At 42.2% G+C, this 18,463-nt stretch overlaps 1 protein-coding gene across 2 annotated transcripts in view; it reads right to left on the bottom strand.

Annotated features, from left to right (window-relative positions):
• rapgef4a (Rap guanine nucleotide exchange factor 4a) overlaps positions 1-18,463 on the bottom strand; it is a 284,780-nt gene that overhangs the window by 183,231 nt on the left and 83,086 nt on the right. The window contains exon 1 of one of the 2 annotated variants that reach the window (XM_078228400.1): positions 1,964-2,001. The exons of the other annotated variant lie outside the window; for it this stretch is intronic. The gene's annotated coding sequence lies outside the window, so the exon portion shown is untranslated. Of the gene's footprint in view, positions 1-1,963; positions 2,002-18,463 lie in introns of those variants that run through there. 2 annotated transcript variants of the gene reach the window in all.

Genomic DNA, 18,463 nt, shown 5'->3' with positions numbered 1-18,463 from the left:
TAAAAGATGTTCTGATCCAGGGAACTTCACCTACGAACCCTTTTATACATTTTCAATTCACTCTTACACACTAACCTCACCAGATTTTACTCGAGGGTTTGGAATGGTGTATGGATTCGATGACTTCACTGTCTCCTACAGCGGTGAGGGAAGAGCCCGAGATAAAGGAAATAATGTTTGAGGTCCAATTATGGACTGTGAAAGGGCCATGAGGTAGGTCAGTGCAATTCAAACAGGAACAGTTTAGGACGTCTCCCCGACTCAGGAGCCTTCTCAGGCATCATTTCCCGAATTTCTGGAAGCTTGTCTTTCATTTATAGTTTCCTCTTCAGATTGGCTTCAGTTTCCGTAGACATTGCCAGCCCTTCCTGACCACCCCTGCCTCAGAGTCAGTTCCCCGGGCTTTATCTGAAATGATTCAGAATCTTGGAGAGCTTCCCTCCATTGATAAGGTGCAGCAACCAGCCAATCCGCGTGCCTCCTTCAGACCAGCTCATCCCTGGTCTGTACCATAGATGATAATGGGCCCATTTGGGCCACCACCATCACTGGGATCTGTTTCTCTTCAGATGTGTAGTTCCTGGCCAGCACAATCTCTCCTTTCTGGAAACTCCAACTTGGAATTCCCCACTCTTTGGGCCATCTGTCCTTTGATTCCTTTCCACCACCTCATCTCTTCTGGCCACAGCAGGTCAAATGTGGTGCTCAATTGGCAACTAGACATCAATGACACCAGTGAACATTGAGTTGTCACTTGTGGTATATTGAGATACATAGAGGAACCTGTTTACTTGCCTTCCAAGTGAACCCTCCCCTTGCAAAGCTTTCAAATCCTGCTTCAAGGTTTGGATGAACCTCTCCAGCTAGTCATTTGTCACTAAGTGGTATGGACCCGACCTCATCTGTCAGACTCTTTGGTGGTCGAGGTACTCTCTGGACTTTCATCACAAGCTCCACTGTTGCTTACCACTTGTTGGGGATTCCCAAATCTAGCAAATAGTTCAAGTCGATCTATTGTCACCTCTGAAATTGCCAAGGATAGCACCTGGCAGGAACATAGAAAATAGGAGCAGGAGTAGGCCATGCAGCCCTTTGAACCTATTCCGCCATTCACTATGATTATGGTTGATCATCTAACTCAATAACCTGATCCGACCTTCCCCATATCCTTTGACCTCCATTGCCCCAAGAGCCAACACCTTCTTGAAAATCTTGGCTTCAAATGCAATTTTAATTCCACTGCCAGGGGTGGAGTTAAAATCATCCCTTTAACTTTGGAATATTACATGGAGAAACACGTCATATGGCAGTGCACCAAAAAAGGAAGCAGCAAACCAAGTGGATAGTTATGTTCAAAACAAGACACATCAAGCTGGGTAAAAGACTGCACTGAAACTAGAGGAGATCTTACAACTAAAACAAGAACAATAAAAACCAAGAGAATTACATTTATCTGACCAGCTTATGTCAAAGTTAAAAGCAAAAACAATTTAAAATTACAAGTGCCCAGGATAAGCATAAAGAACCACATTGAGAATGGTTCAAACTAATGCCTTGAGAAAAAATATCTAGTGGAAATATCAAACCATTGATCAGAGTTCATTGCCATTAATTTATTTGCAGATGGGGAAGATTCCAAGTTCAAATGACAAACTACTCTTACTTAGGACTTCATCCAAACACTGACTGGATCACTGCCAAATAATTCATGTAGCCACATCCACTATTTGATTTAATAAAAGTTTTCATTTGATAGTCCCTTCATTTTCTATTTTTATGTAAATGAAACCATCCCTTTTGGTTGACAATACGAGACAATAATGTAACACACAAGTCCTTGCTCGATAAAAATAAAACATTTTGTCACTACAGATTTTTTTGTAACTTGACATACCAATACTTTTCGGATGTCTGAAGTCGAACTAGAGGAAATAGTTTAAAAATACAACAGGTTAAAACATACCTTTAATGTTGGCACGGAGTTAGTAGTCAGTGGGGCAAGGAATAGCCACAGCAATTGAGCAAGGATCTGATGCAATAATGAGCTCGGTAGAAGATGATTTGAAGAAAATAGATAAAAACATTGGCAGTATTTGCAAGCCAGCATGCTACATTGTTTTTCAGCTCAAAGCTCAAATGCAATTCACCACATGATGCTGAGAGCTTGGAATTTTTCGCCACCAATTATAGTGCAATCACTATGAGATATAGTACCATCATCAATTCAACTAATTTTCTGTATTGACATCTTCATGCTGGGTAAATACAGTTAATTCTTAGGTGATGTTGATGAGATTACCGAGCAAGCAATTGGGGGTTTTGTCTTATAGCTGTGTTAAACGATTCACAAAACAGGGGATATAGGCTTCAGTTTGAAAGATTTAATTTACTTATGGAATCTGGTTTTCTGCCATTTTTAGAGAGTGGGAAGATTCTTGGGGGCAGAGGCATTGCTGCAAATCTGTTTCTGCTTCACATCAGCAAGAGTGCCTAATATCTTAAATTGTACCCTATCAGGTGCTGTTGTCATGAAATAACCCTTACAAAGACAGACTTCCATATCCTTTATGTCATCCAGCTTCTCGCGTCTGATTTGTATCCCACATCAGAAAGAGGAAACCTCTGAATTTCCTGCTCCTTGTGAAGCCATTTCCTGCTTGTCATCCCATTGTAATTTGCCACTGCCGCAGCACACCAGAAACTGGGTAATTGTGGATTCACTGAAATGTCATAATGGCACAAACGTGTAATTAATGCCATTAAATAAAATTGAAGTTATTTGCAGAATCCTTAAAACTGTGTTGTTACAATGGAGCTTCTGCTGCACAAACCTTTGTTGTCTTTCTGCGTTTGTCCAGTTTTCCTTATACCCTTTGCATATTTCATGTCATTTTTAAATTCAGATTTCCTTGCCGAGTTGAAAAGATTAAGAAATGTCAACACTTATTAACCAAGATTAGTACATTCTGTTGCATGATCCCCACACTGCGGTAACTCCTTTAAGAGGAAATGGACAAACCAAGAGTTTCCGGATCCCTATCCATCAAACGAGCATGTCTGGAGGAATTGCTGGGTTAGTATGGCCATAGTTCACAAAGGCAACCATTTAAAGAAAAAAATAATGGAGGTTATTCGAGAATGAATCTGAGGCACAAGATATTGTGGCATGTGACAGCTCCATTTTCCTTAGCCGCTGCATGGGCCTCCTCCTCCAAATATTTAAATAATCTTTTCCTAGCAATTTAGTACAGGAGTCAGTGCCTTGCGAATCAATGGTCTCAAGTTCTATTCAATGGCACTGCCAGCAGACAGCAGGACTCCAATATTTCAAAGCCTAAATTGAAAAATTGTGAATTACTTAGATTAAGTTGGAAACAGGAGAACAAACGATTAAAGGATCCCAAGATCTTTATGTTGAAACTATTGCTAATAGCTTACACTTGTATAGCACCTTCACTGATGTTCCAAAGGCACTTTCTAGGGGCAAGTTCAACATAAGCCACACAAGATGAAAAAGGACAGAAGGTCTAAAGTATGGTCAGACAGTTAGGTTTTAACAAGTGTCATGAAAGGAGAGAAAGTCAAAGAGGTCCAGAGACAAAATTTCAGAGCTCAAGGTTTCCAGATAGCTGAAAAATTGGCTGCTAACGGTGCAGTGATTAAAATGTAGGTCAGTGGGGAGAGAAATGCTATGTAAATGAACTTGAGTTAACTACTGATTTTATAGAAGGTGGAAAATGAGAAAAATCAGTCAGCAGTGTATTGTAACATTTAAGTCCAGAAGTAATGATGGCAAAGGTTTCAGCAGACAAGCTGAATTTGGGTAATGTTACGAGGGTGGAAGTAGGCAGTCTTGGTGACGGAATGAAGCTGTACTCAAAAGCTCAGCTGAAAACAACACCATGGTTCAACCTTAGCCATTTGCCAGGAAGAGCTATGGAGTCAATGCCTAGGGAACTGAGTTTGTAATGTGAATTAAAGGCAATGGCTTCAGTCTTGCCAATATCTAAGCTGGAAGAGATTTCTGCTCATCCAGTACCACATATTAGACAAGCAGTCTGACAACATAGAGACACTGGAGGAATCAAGAGGGCTGGCAAAGTAGAGCTGAATGCCATCATCATACATGGGCAGATTTTCCAGCCCTTCCTGCCAGCAGGATCTTCCGTTCCCACCAAAGTTGACCGTCTATGGAGGATTCTGACAGTGGAGTGGGCAAGCCAGGCAAAAGCCTTCAGACTTTGCCAGGAGAGGAAGGTGCCGGTGGTGGCCAATGGCTTGCCACATCCACTGAGGGAAAATTCACACCGATGGAGGCAAATTTGAGCCCACACTCAGTCTGCTCAAAATCCAGAGGGCACAATTCACGCTGGCAAGTTTCCAAGTTCCGCTCTTCCCAACCCCTCACTAGTGGAGTGGCCTGAATCAGTGCGGATCTGCAGAAAAGCTCATTTTAATACATTAGCGTGTCATTAGCGAGCCTTTGGAATTTGCAGCGGGTGCCGGTGGGATGTCGCACTAGCACCATTTACAACAACTCTACAGAAGTGTGAACCTGGTACCTTCACCTCCAAAACTCCCCTCGGAGGTAAACTCTCAGGTAGCCAGCACCCTCTACAGTGTGCACTGCTCAGGGGCCACTGGAGAGGACTCAGGGGGCACAAATAGGTTTAATTCTGGGCTGGAAGTGGGAGTCCCAGAATCACCATTTCTGGGAGAGGGGTCGCTAGCCGGCCTTCTCTACCCTTCATGTCAGGGCGTCCCTTACTCGAAAAGGGGTTGGGAAGGCTGGTATGCAGGCAGTGATTCCTGTGTCCTCCTTCTTGGGTTCCTGTCCATATCGCAGCTGAGAGTGTGCCTGGTAAGAGGGTGGGAGAGACATAGCACTGTCATTCTCACTCCACAGGGATGAGGCGCCAGGTGAGCCTGGTGGTTCCTCCAATTTTGGTTACACAGACAGGGTGGAGGCTCTTTGGGTGAACAAATTGAAATTTATTGACAAACATTCAGAACAAAATGGTGACCTTATCGCAATAGGGCTTATATTCATCCATGCCCACGTTTTTTAAATCTTCCTGACCCTTGCACTATGTCTATGTCTAGGTGTCTCCCCAGGATCCACAGCTGAGCTTGAGGCTGCCTACTGACTTCCACATCCTTTTACCTGGAGAGGACTTTGGCGGGAGACCCCTGGGGGCTGGGACCAGAGGATCCAGACCTGCTTTGGGCAGTGCGGATTTTGGACTGCTTCCCTCCTTGGAGTCAGGGGCTGGAGGTGAGTTGCTCAGTGAATGGAGAGTGTCAGATAGGCCTGAGATGCCCAGGATCCCTTGGCTAGAGGGCCCCTGGTTGTAGTACAGCCAATCCTCTTCCTTTCAAGTTCCCAGGATCCCTGTGCTCCTCTGTGGGATAGAGGGGCAGCTAGAGTGAGATCCAGAAACCCCACCATCCTCTGGCACAGACACTAGATTCCCACCAGCGCTTGCACTATGCAGTCGACGCCCTGCACCATGGTGCGGAATCTCCTGTCGAGTTCACGTCTCTGTACCAAGGTCTCAACTGTGGATGTCAACGTGTAGTGTTGACCTCGATGCGCTGCAGTGATGACACCATCGCCACGGACAGAAGGCGATGGGACTCCTCCAATTGGCCTTGCACTCTGAGGAGGGCTGCTTTCATCCCTTCCTGATACTCGCAACTCTGCCTTTGCAACTCCAGCAGCTGTAGGACGAGCAGGCCTAGGGGCACATCAGTGGCCTGGGCTCGGCAGAGTCCTGGGGCAGAATTTTCCTGTCCCGCCTGCCCCGGGAATCGTAGCAGGCGGAGGCAGACCATGCAAAGGTCTGTTGATCTTGGGCGGGAATGTCTGGCCTTGGGGCGCACGCGGCTGGAAAATCCCACCTCTGAGCTCTGGCATCCCTCCAAGTGCCGGTTCCCTTGGGTGGCCCTGCCTCTCTCCAAATGCTGGTTCCCTGGACATTCCTGCCTCCATAGATCTTCATCCATGAGGTGCTCACCAGTGAGTGACCCAGAAGCCTGCTTGCCTAGTGATCCCACTGAGGTGTGAGCATTTGTGTTGTTGCCAGGTGTGGGGGACAGCTGTGATGACTATTCCATGGGGAGGTTGGAGAAGACCCGCTCTGCACTGTTGGAGTCTGGTGGTTCCAGGGGGCGTGAGGATGGTCTGGCCTGTTCCGGTGGTCAGCCTGCATGAGAAGGTACATTGCATCAGTGCATTGCAGGGGATATAGAGGGAACATTGGAGACTTGAGGAATGACAGCATTTGTGTTGAGGATTCCCATGTTTCTCTGCTACGCCCACTTCACCAGCAGCATCGGCACGCTCTTCCCCCTCCCTGGCCAGCTCAAGGGCTCTCTCCCGAAGTATGTGAGGGTTGACATCTTGGGCATTACTCCAGCTGGCTGTGCCCACTGACTTCCTTTGTGCTCTCGTCTGTCCTACAGTTATATGGATAGGGAGAGCAGTGGTGGGAGTGTGGACATTTAAGATGGTGATGAGGTGTGGCAGGTATGGGAGCTGGAGTGAGAAACCTAGTGCTGGCAGAGGCCAAGGTGGGCCGAGCGAGAGAAAGGGTTTTGGGCAGTTCACTTACCCTGGCCGAGTGAAAAAGATCATACAACTTGTCCCAACACCTGCTGCCCCATCCTCTGCTGTAGTGCACTTGCACTCACCAGGGCTGCTACTGCATCCCAGGCGGGGGTGGTTACCTTGTTGGACAGCCTTCTCCTTCTTGCTTCTGACTGCACAGGATGGCAGCCAAATGTGGAACAAGTGCTGGGGAGCCGTTTATATGGTGTTCCCTGGTGATTGCAGCAATTAAGTCATTACGTGGCAGGTGAATCAGAAGGAACGCGCCACTGAAGTGGCTATGAAATGAGCTGTAGGATTCTGCCCAAAAACGCACCAGCACTGTCAGTGTAAAACACTCCGTTTTTCACACTGGACCCAACACGATTTCGCCCATTGTTTTCTGGTGATTTTATGGAGGAGGGCAGCATGTCACAGTACAGGTTGGAGAAGAGAAGCCATTGCAGGCAATACTTTGGCTACAACAGATAGATAAAGTTAAAGTTTATTTATTAGTCACAAGTAAGACTTACTGCAATGAAGTTACCGTGAAATTCCCCTAGTCGCCACACTCTGGCGCCTGTTCAGGCCAATGCACCTAACCAGCACATCTTTCAGAATGTGGGAGGAAACCGGAACACCCGAAGGAAACCCACACAGACACGGAGAATGTGCAAACTCCACACACACACTGACTCAAGCCGGGAATTGAACCCGGGTCCCTGGTGCTGTGAGGCAGCAATGCTAACCACTGTGCCACCCCAGATAAATTAAGCAGAGTGGAAGCAGCAAGAGGAGAATGATCTGGTTAACCATACCAGAGCTGCAGACAGGTTGAGAAGGGGTGGTATATAGTCACCTATGACCTGGGCAAGGACCATTTCAGTTTTCTGCCCCTGCCTGGGACTGAGTTCCACAAAAAGGGAAGACAGTGGCGTATTGTATTGTCACTGGACTAGTAACCCAGAGACTTGGGGGTAAGGTTCCAGGGACTGGTTTGAATCCCACCATGGCAGATGGTGAAATTTGAATCCAATAAAATCTGGAATCAAAAGTCTAATGATGACCATGAAACCACCACTGTTGATTGTCGTAAAAAGACCTATATCTCGGAAATCTACCATCCTTACCCAGTCTGGCCTACGTGTGACTCCAGATTCACAGCAATGTGGCTGACTCTTAAATCGCCGAGGAAGCCATTCAGTTCAAGGGCAAATAGGGATGGGCAATAAATGCTGTCCTTGCCAGTGACATCAACATCCCATGAATGAATATGAGCATGGGTTTGGGAGACAATGGGATTTGGAGAAGAAATATTCAACTATTTATGGTGATATTTTAAAATCAGTTCCAGTCTTGTTGTATACTTCTAATTGTTGCACTTTGAAGAAGAATACAATTCAATATAAATATTGCCCAAATAATGTTTTAAACAGGCTGGAACCTGCAATGCTTCAAATGAGATATTTTAAAGCAATGTCAGCAAGAAATGTGGCAACTGGCTCCACTACCCATGAAACCTGAAGACTGGATATCCTGAATCAGAATAGACCTTACAGAGGACTGTGTTTAAAAAGATACAAATTATTTTCCTGTTTTAGTTGATTGTTAAAATAATTTTAGCTTTAAGACTACTGTAGATAAATCCCTTCCAAGAAATGTCAGTGCCACAAATATTGCTGTACTTTCATCAGATTGATGGGTAGATCTCAAATAAATCAGTTTCTGTCGAAGCCTGCATTACATACTGTTATTTGATCTTCAATTGAGGAAGTGACCACGACAAAAAATGCAACTGCACACAATTTATAACCAGTATAAGAGCGTCAGACTTGCGCAAGTAAAATAGCAAGTAAGAATATTATGGTTATTGTTTATTGGAAAAACAAATGAGAGGTAGGTCATTTGGCCCCTTCAGCTTTCTTTGCCATTCAATAAGGTCATGGTTGATCAGATTGTGGCCTCAATGCGACATTCTGTTCCCCCAGCCCCTCCCCCATAACCTTGGATTCCCTTCTTAGTCAAGGATCTACCTACCTTTGCTTTATAAGTAATTGGCTCAACCTCCACTGCTCTCTGGGGAAGAGAGTTCCAACAATTCGCAATACTCAAATAATTTCTTCTCATCTCCAGAAGAGCCCTTATTTTTAAACGGTGTCCCCTAGTTCTAGTTTTGATATACCAGAGGTTCTAGAAAACAATAGCATTAATCTGAGTTTGCAACATCCGACTCAAGATATAAAAAGTGTGGAAAAGAAAACAGTGCATTACAAAACATAAAATCTTTTGCTACAAATAAAAACTAGGAAATATTCATGTATACCAGTTGATCTCACAAATGTTTTACAGCAATCAATATCTCCATTTACTGTTGTCTTATTTCTCATTCTTGCTGTCTCCCTCTGGTGGTCTTTGTATCCCACTCTTCCCTGATTATCTGTATCTTAGGTGCTTTCCAACAGCATGGGGAGTCAGATTCACTCATTTCCCTGTGCCTTTATTCTACAAGTTTTGCTATTTGTCTCTCTCTTTCTAAGTTTATTTACTGTGTCACAAGTAGGCTTACATTAACACTGCAATGAAGTTACTATGAAAATCTCCTAGTTGCCATACTCCGGCGCCTGTTCGGGTACACTGAGGGAGAATTTAGCATGGCTAATGCACCTAACCAGCATGTCTTTGGAGTGTGGGAGGAAACCCACGAAGACACAGGGAAAATGTGCAGACTCCGCACAGGCAGTGACCCAAGCCAGGAATCAAACACGGGTCCCTGGTGCTGTGAGGCAGCAGTGCTAACCAGTGTGCCACCATCAGTGCCCACGGGGGAAGAGCGGAAGCAAGCAAGAGAGCAAGACAGATGCATCCATTAATCACAGCATTATGTACAGCTGGAAAGAAAAAATACTCAATCTTAAGAATCAGAAAATAGGTCGTTTCCAGTGTTGAGTCCGAAGTGGGTTACTTAACTAGTTTGTTGCAAAACTAAATTTGATGGTTAATGCTCACTACAATCTCACAAGCACATAAATAGTGAAGCATTCTTTAGAAACTGAGCCCTTTGACTCTAGGTTTGTTGTAAAATTGAATTCAATGGCTGACTTTCAACAATGCGGGTCAGGGAATGGAGAAGTCAGTTAAGAATTAAAAGGCAGAGACAAAAGAAGGTTTAATTTTCTTCCAGGTAGCAATTTACAGTTGGAAAGTTAGCACAACTCTGTCAATGTGACGGAATTAACTTTTAGCAAGGTCTGTTAAGCAACCAAGTCAGAGTGGGGTCAGCCAGGCACAAAGGTAGAAAAATAAATTTGAGCAGAGATGGCTTTTCTTTCTAGATAATGACAGAAGTTGCTACAATACCTCAGTGATATTATATTACTAGTTAAGGCTAATGGTTTGTTCAGTAAAAGCTAAAGGATCAATGATTACTGTCAATCATGATTTATGGCAACGGGTAATTTTTCCTACTTTATCCTCAGATTCCCACCACAGCCCAATCTGTATTTGAACTGCTACTTCAACCATTTTGACTCCAAGACACCCCAATAGCAATCATAGACTAAATCATCAACATTTATTATGTCAAAGATGAGTCTGGTGAGGATAGCTGATTGGAACAGAGCTTCAGATAAATCAAGTCAGACATTTAGACTGAATGCTAGTCTTTGTAGTTCACAAATACCCGCAGGATCGCACATTAGTAATTATTAGAAAGATAAGAACACGAGTAAGCTATTGAGACTTCCAGCTTGAATATTGAACCACTATCCAGAAAGTAACTGGCTATTGTTGGCAGCAGACATTTACAGTGGGCTATTAATGCCGAAAGGGGTCAGAATTGCATGTGCTTTATGAATATTTATTATCAGCTACAATAAACAGTTTTATAGATGCAATGTGAATTTAAGCACATACAAATGTAAGAGAAAACAACATTACTTAAATGCACACGTGCTTTATCTGCGAGCAGTACGCTAAAATGTTCACTCAAAGTATGTACTAAATCAAAAAGTTTGACTGTTAATGGTTCAATAATTATACTACACAAAAAAATGGCAGTATCATTAAGAAACAAGCATTTATTAGCACAGTACTTTATCATGCTACCATTTTATTCACAGCTTTAATATAACTGCTAAAAATATTAATGATGGTTAAGGTAAAATGTGAAGATGGGAAAGAGAAAAGTCCAATTCATTACAATTTGCATTTATATATTGGCTTTAGACATATGTCCCAAAGTGTAAATCAGACAAAAATGGACATCTAGACATTAGGAGGTCAAAGAGATGGATTTTTGGGAGAATCTTATAAAGGAAGGTGAATGCAAAGAAGTTTAGTTGGAAAAACAACTTCAAGGGGATGGTAAAGTGAGAGATATTTGTTGGTTTGGTCTATATCAGTTTTTCCATTTACAAGCCAAAGATTTAAACAAAACACAGATGCCTTTTGTCAGAGGAACAACAGATCTTGGGACACAAACTCAACTCTCAAATTGGTACTAAAATTTTAAAATCCATTTGATGACATTAATTTTATATCCACACTTTGTACAAAGCCAAAAGGTGAATTGAAGTTCAAATTTAGCCAAGTTATGAGTACACTACGTCATGGTAACTTCTTCCCCATAAGCTGCAAAAGCAACTTGTCAACTATGCTGCAAATTACAATGCAAAATAAAGAAACCTATTAGTCCAGTCTATTCCAAATCACACCACAGAAAAGCACTGCACAACATTCCAGGGAGACCAGCAAGATTCAGATATTCTAATTGGGATGTTTGCTTTCAAGGGTGACCACATTTAGAAGCAACATACCAAATCATTAATATTTACATTTACAGAAAGTAATTTTAAACTAAAGCAGTTGCAAGTGCTTACTGTAACAGACAATTCATCAACACTACTTTTGATAACAAACACCATTAAAGCAATTACTACAATTTGAATAAGGTTTCATTGTTACTATACTAATGCAATAATGAAATGCTTAAAACTAACCCAAGAAATTTGTGTTTTAACACAATGTAGCAGCAGTAACCCAAGAATAGAGCTTCCTTATCCCATTATAACAGCAAACATCAGATTCCTTCTTCGTCTTGTTCGAACACCTTCTGAACCCACTTACTTTAAAAAGACTTTGTGAAAGGAAGTTTACTTTGGCAATTATTTCAGGAAATGTGCAGCTTTTTGTAGCATGAGGACTGCTAACAAAGTGCAACCTCCCAGTATTTTCACTCCCTTCCTGCCTGGATAGGAACAGTCTGGCATTACAATAGGATGTAAACTCAGCTTTACATCAGTAGTGACCTGTGACCAAAATACTTCAGGCCCGGTCTTGGTAAAGAGAGTTTAATATTGCAGAATGATTAATCATTTTGTTTGATTATTTAAAACATGTCCTTGATTTTGAATGCACTTGGATCAATGTTTATATATTTTGTCACCCTAGACCAGATTTCTCCACTGTCCTCCTTTACAACTTCACATCCTCCACACATGAATGCAGGAACTAGAAGCTGGGGTACACCACCAGGCGCTTCAACCTGTCCCGACATTCAATACGATCATGGCCATATCCATCTTCACTTTAAGCGCTTCTAATGATTCAACTTCCACTACCCTTATGGGCAGAGAATTCCAGGGATTAGAAGAAATTTCTACGCACCTCAGTTTTAAATGACCTGCCCTTTTGTCTCCTTGTTCAAGACTCTCCCATTAGTGAAACCATCTCGTCATCTACCCTGTCAAGCCCCCTCAGAATATTATGTTCACCCTTCGAAACTCCAAGGAATACAGACTGTCAAGTCACTCTTAGGCCAATCCTCTCATCCCAGGAATTAGCCTGATGAATCACCTTTGGACTGCCTCCAAAGTTACTATATCCTTTTAAGGTAAGGGGACCAAATCTTATGCAGCACTTTGTCAAATATCTTTTGGAAATCTAAATGCAGTCCATCTGCAGATTGCACTCAAACTACTCTCCGTTATATCCTCATTTTGAGCAAATTTGTTAAGCATGATTTACCTTTCATAAAATCATGTTGAGTAGGTTTGATTATGTTCACTTTTCCTAAATGATTAGCTATTTCCTCTTTAATTATTGACTCCAGCATCTTGCCAATAATAGATGTTAATGTAACTGGCCTTCAATTCTCTGCCTTTTTCAACAGTGTGGGGGGTTACAGTGATAGGGCCTGGGTAAGATACCCTGTCAAGAGGGTTGGTGCAGATTCAATGGGCCAAATGGCCTCTTCTGCACTGTAGGGATTGTAATGATTTCCAAATTATTTATAAAGGGAGCAAATCAGAATTTAAAAAGCACATGTGTGTGAGAGTCCAAGCAGTTTAAATTTATCCCCCGTCCACGACAAAAGAACAGTCTAAATCTGGTCTTGCTACTAGTTTCTAGGCGATAGTGAGAAGTCACAGCTGGTTTGAGCCAAGAATTTTTTTCTAAATTTCCTCCTTGTCTGAACCTTTTGACTTCACAAATGAAATATGGACCAAATCGTTATAGCCCTTCGTATTTAAATCGCCATGAGAATGGAAAATTTCTGCTTCTGTGCAACTGAACAAATTAGAAAAAATATACTGTGTTCAAGTAAAGGGAAAAAGCCTTAAGGACATTACTTTAATTATGAAATTTTTTTGCAGCTATCTTAATACAATTTAATCTGGAAATGCAGGAAAAAAAGGGGGCAGTCCAATGACAACCACAGAGGTTGCAGAATTAGAATCACTTGTACAATTCTGTATACAGTTAGTTCCAAATCCAGCCTAGTTGTTTCTCACCCTCCCCCAAAGAAGGGGTGGCTGAGGAAAAAGGAAACAGAATGTCATGCAAAGGTGTTGCACTTTTCCACAAGAATAAAAGAAAGTGAGTCAGACCAAGCTAGAATTGCTTTTCAGATGCCTAATAAAAGCAGCTGAGAGTATAACAGCAGGTCCCCCCCAATCAAGTGAAAACAGACTTCATGGAAGCAGATTGAAGGAAGAAAAACAACGATAACACCAGTCAGATTTCAACTTGGAACTTCTATGCTGTCCAAATATAGCAATGGTTAATTTAGGTGCAAGTAGGTAGTGTAGACGAGAGTAAAAAGTTGTTAAAGGGACATTGATAGATTAAATGAGTGCACAAGACTGTGGACAATGGCATTCAAAATTGCAATGCCCACAATTTTCACTTAAAGACAGATCAGAATATTTTCTGTTCTCTTTTGAGTTCCAATATAGGGAGCAGGATTGGGCGCAAATCTGAACAGAATTACACCCATTCTAAATAAGCGCAAAGTTTTGGTAAAATTGATTACTGGCAGATGGGCAGAATTTTCCCATCCTGGAATCATAGCAGGTAGGGGCGGATCATGTGAAAGTCCATTAACCTCGGGTGGAAATTTCCGGTCTTGGGGCGAGCGCAGCTGGAAAATCCCACCTGGAGCCTCTAAAATGATTGCACCTCAATATGACATGATAAGGTGGGCAAAGGCTGTTATCCCAGAAAGCCAACCATTTAGACCCGAATCATATCAAATTTTGCTTATATTACTCTTTAAAGTCATAGACTTTGTCCACAAACTTTGTCTAAAATATCAATTTTGACTGGGAGTGTTTAGAAAAATCTTTTGGTCAATTGTGCAATTAAATAAAGATTCAATTGTTTAATATGTGTAGTTTAGTCTCTGAAAACGGACTAATAAATAAAAATTCCAAACAATAACTGATCTGTTAAATAACAAAAGGGAAATAGCCAAAGTTATTTAATGGAGCTGATGAAAGATTATCAGTTGGATAGGAAAAAAATCCAAAAAATGCAGTGACAGAAAAGGTGTTGAGAGAGAACAGGACCAGAGAAGCAGCGAGAGACAACGTGCATTCAGACTTAGTGAGTGCTTAGGGTCAGCCTTTGGAGCTTGTAAAAGCCATATTCAAAACAGAAATTGAGGTGTAATGTCACAAAACTGCAGATTGATGGGCTGATGAGTACCGCTGCTTAGGGGTGGATTCTAACCAACTGGCAAATTAGCTGGTGAGTCATGCCTTATATTTCCAAGTAAAGTGTCCCAGTTGAGATTGGAAGGAAAATATAAATACATATCTACATCCACTGGACTATTCTAAAAATATTTTTATTTTTTAACAATGGAAAAGGCTACCTTTGTATAGTCATGACGCATACTAGAGAAATCTCTAGCCTTCAGTCAAACCAGCAGCATCTCATTTTTAAAATAGGTGCCAATGTCCTTCCTGGAGTCACAGCTTCTAAAGAGGAATTCAGACCAGCGATGCTGTGTTTACAAGAATAAAGACAACTTTTTATTTTTTAACAATGGAAAAGGCTACCTTTGTATAGTCATGACGCATACTGGAGAAATCTCTAGCCTTCAGTCAAACCAGCAGCATCTCATTTTTAAAATAGGTGCCAATGTCCTTCCTGGAGTCACAGCTTCTAAAGAGGAATTCAGACCAGCGATGCTGTGTTTACAGGAATAAAGATCGGGCAGGATCTTACGAGCCTCAGGTAGGCGAGGCGGTAAAATTCTGGCACTGGTGTCCAATGCGGGGTTAATGGCCTGGTGAATACCAAAACACAATGGGTTTCAATCAGAGGCCTCATTAGTCACCCAAAACCACCTGCTACATGAAGGACTTGAACTGTCTGAAGCCCTTAAATTAAGAAAAGCTGTTGGGTCTTAGAGTTTTTTTATCATCTTACTAGGAGCAACAGAAGGAGCTCTGTCCTGGTACAGTTGCCTGGTTCTTATCTAGACTGATCTAATAGAACACTGGAATAGTGTGTTCAAAGCTAATCCAACTCTGTGCCTTTCCCCCTTATGGAAGTCGCACCTCTGGAAGGATGGACGCTCTACAAGTCAACCAATCCACTCTCTGAAGAAACACTCCATTAGACTTTTGATTCTGGACTCCTGTAAAACTTTTACTTGTGTGATAGTGTGCTATTGATGTATTTTATGTTTAAGGAGAAGGTTTTAAAATTCAGCTTTTTTCTACAGGTCGTTGGTGTGTCTGGTAGGAATACAGCTCAGATGCTAGGAGAGCAGGGTAATTATTCATTTTAGCCATGTAGAATCATGGAATCCCTACAGTACAGAAGGAGGCCATTTGGCCCATTGAGTCTGTACCAACCACGATCCCACCCAAGCCCTACTCCTGTAACCGCATGCATTTATCCTGCCAATCCTCCTGACACTAGAGTTAATTTATCATGACCAATCCACCTAACCTGCACATCTTTGTTCTGTGGGAGGAAACCGGAGCACCCGGAGGAAACGCACGCAGACACGGGGAGAATGTGCAAACTCCACACAGACAGTGACCAGAGGCTGGAATTGAACCTGGGACCCTGGTGCTATGAGGCAGCAGTGCTAACCACTGTGCCACCATGCTGCCCATAACTTCTGGCACTACAAGTGGCTTCACTGTACAGGAGGGGGAAAAAGAAGAAAGGAAGTGCAATAATGATAGGGGATTCTTTAGTCAGGGCCCTAGACAGGTGTTTTTGTGGCCAAAGACATGACTTCAGGATGATGTGTTGCCTCCCTGGGCCAGGGTCTGGGACGTCACTGGCTGCAGGGCATCCTGAAAGGGGAGGGTGCTGAGTTAGAGGCTGTGATGCATGTTGGCACCAACGGTATGGGCAAAGTGAGGAATGAGGTCTTGCCTCAAGAATTCAGGGAACTAGGCAGTAGTTTAAAAAGCAGGTCCTCAAAGGTTGTAGTCTCTGGATTATTCCTGGTGCCACGTGCTAGTGAGTATAGAAATAGGGAATTAGGCAGCAGCCTGGGATGAAATTCATCCGGGCCTGGGGATTTGTCTATTTTTAAGCTCGTCAGAGCCTCCAATATCTCATTTCCTACATCAAACTTTGCAAGTTCCTCAGTCCATTTTCCTGAACTCTGTACCTACATTCTCCTTTTCCTAAGTGAAGACCAATGAGAAGTATTCATTTAACACCCTTCCGATGTCCTGTAGCATCGCACACAGATTGCCCCCTTGGTTTCTAATGGGCTCTACTCTTTCCCTGGTTAACCTCTTCCCCGTAATATATTTATACAATATTTTAGGATTCTCGTAACGCTGTTTGCAAGTTCTTTCTCATGCCTCCTATTTGCTCTTCTAATTGCTTTCTTAAGTTCCCTCTTGCACTTCCCATATTTCTCTAAGGCCACCACTAAATTGCTCCTTTTGGACTTGCCAAAAGCCTTTCTCCTTTTCCACATCCAGGCTTCCCTCAACTTATTGCTCCCAAACAGATGCATGTTGGAATTGTATTCTCCCCATTCTTATTTGAATGCCCCTCACTGCTCCACTGTAGATTTAGCCACATTGAGCTGTTCTCAGATCGATCCTGCCTTATTTTAATAAAAATCTACCTTGTGCTCATCCAAAGCCATCTTTTGCAGGCCATCTTTCTCCTTGTCCATAACAAATTTGAACTGTACTGTGTTGTGGTCGCTATTGCTAAAATGTTCCCCCACTGCCAGTATTTACTTAGGAGAGATCCATTAGGATTTTTGCTTATAGATTAAGACTTCTCCTGGTGTTTTTGATTAGATTGATTGATTGGGTCATGTGATATGTAGTTAATGGGATGAGCTAGGCTTGTAGCAGAGAAAAACAGATTTAATTCTGGCTGGGGTTTGTTTAAAGACAGAGGTCTGCAAGCTGCTCTGAAAATCAAAATCTCTCTCAAAGTTTTGGGAGTGTACACACCTTACAGCAAATATATTTATGGTTGCTTACTGTATTTAAAGTGGAATTTTAAGTCTAAGAGAATATTGCTCATTTGGAACAAGAGTGATAAGTTAAAAATTGAAGTTGATTCCTTTCATTATTTAAACTATTGTTTAACCATTAAGAATTAAGCTGCTTCATTTTGTTAGAGTTATATTTAAACAGTGTTATTAAATAAAGTTTGTTTTACTATAAAAAGATGCCAAATTTGTCAGTGGAATTACTCCTGGAGTCAAGCATCTAATCCTCACATTTATACCAAAATGGAAAAAAATTGTTGGGGTTTAGTCTGGCTTCCTAATGTAATTTGGGATTCTGGTCTGGGACCCTAACAACGTGCATTGCGTTCTTGTCCTGCACCCCTTTCTTTCCTTTATTCGTCTACAAAAGCAAAAAAGGGGTAGATGTTGCAAAACCTGCAATGCATGTATGTGAGAAATAAACCAATCCTTTTATTTCTCCTTACCTCATGTTTGCTGTGCAACGTATTCATAGAGGATTGGAACACTCCAAATTTAAGGGTTAGGGAAAACACATCACCAGTTAAAGGGGGAAATCAAAAAATGTTTACAGACAAGTAGTTAGAGGAGAAATCGGAGCTGTTTAAATTAATCCCTTCTTGTCTGTAACAAAATGCTTATTATCACTAATGTCTATTCGGGTCTAAATGGTTGGTTTTCTGGGATAACAGCCTTTGCCCACCTTATCATGTCATATTAAGAGGCTCCGGGTGGGATTTTCCGGCTGCACTCGCCCCAAGGCCAGAAATTTCCACCCAAGGTTAACAGCCCTTCGCATGGTCCGCCCCTACCCGCTACGATTCCAGGATGGGAAAATTCTGCCCATCTGCCAGTAACCAATTTTACCAAAACTTTGCACTTATTTAGGTGTTATGTATTAGTAGGATTTATCAGTATTGTTTATTAATAGCAGTTCAGGTTTATTAGTATTAGTAAAGTTTATTAGCAGTAGCAAGGTTTAACTCAAAGAAATGGCAGGCTTCTCTGATCTGTAAAATGCACATCCTGTGCTATGTGGGATATCAAGATGTATCCCATGCCCTGATAACCATTTATCCAGTAAGTGCTGTCACTTACAGCAGCTTGAGCTCCAGGTCTTG

Source organism: Mustelus asterias, chromosome 14 (assembly GCF_964213995.1).
Source record: "Mustelus asterias chromosome 14, sMusAst1.hap1.1, whole genome shotgun sequence".
NCBI lineage: Eukaryota > Metazoa > Chordata > Chondrichthyes > Carcharhiniformes > Triakidae > Mustelus > Mustelus asterias.
The sequence above is the reverse complement of the archived record's forward strand: the minus strand, read 5'-3'. Positions and strand labels throughout refer to the sequence as shown.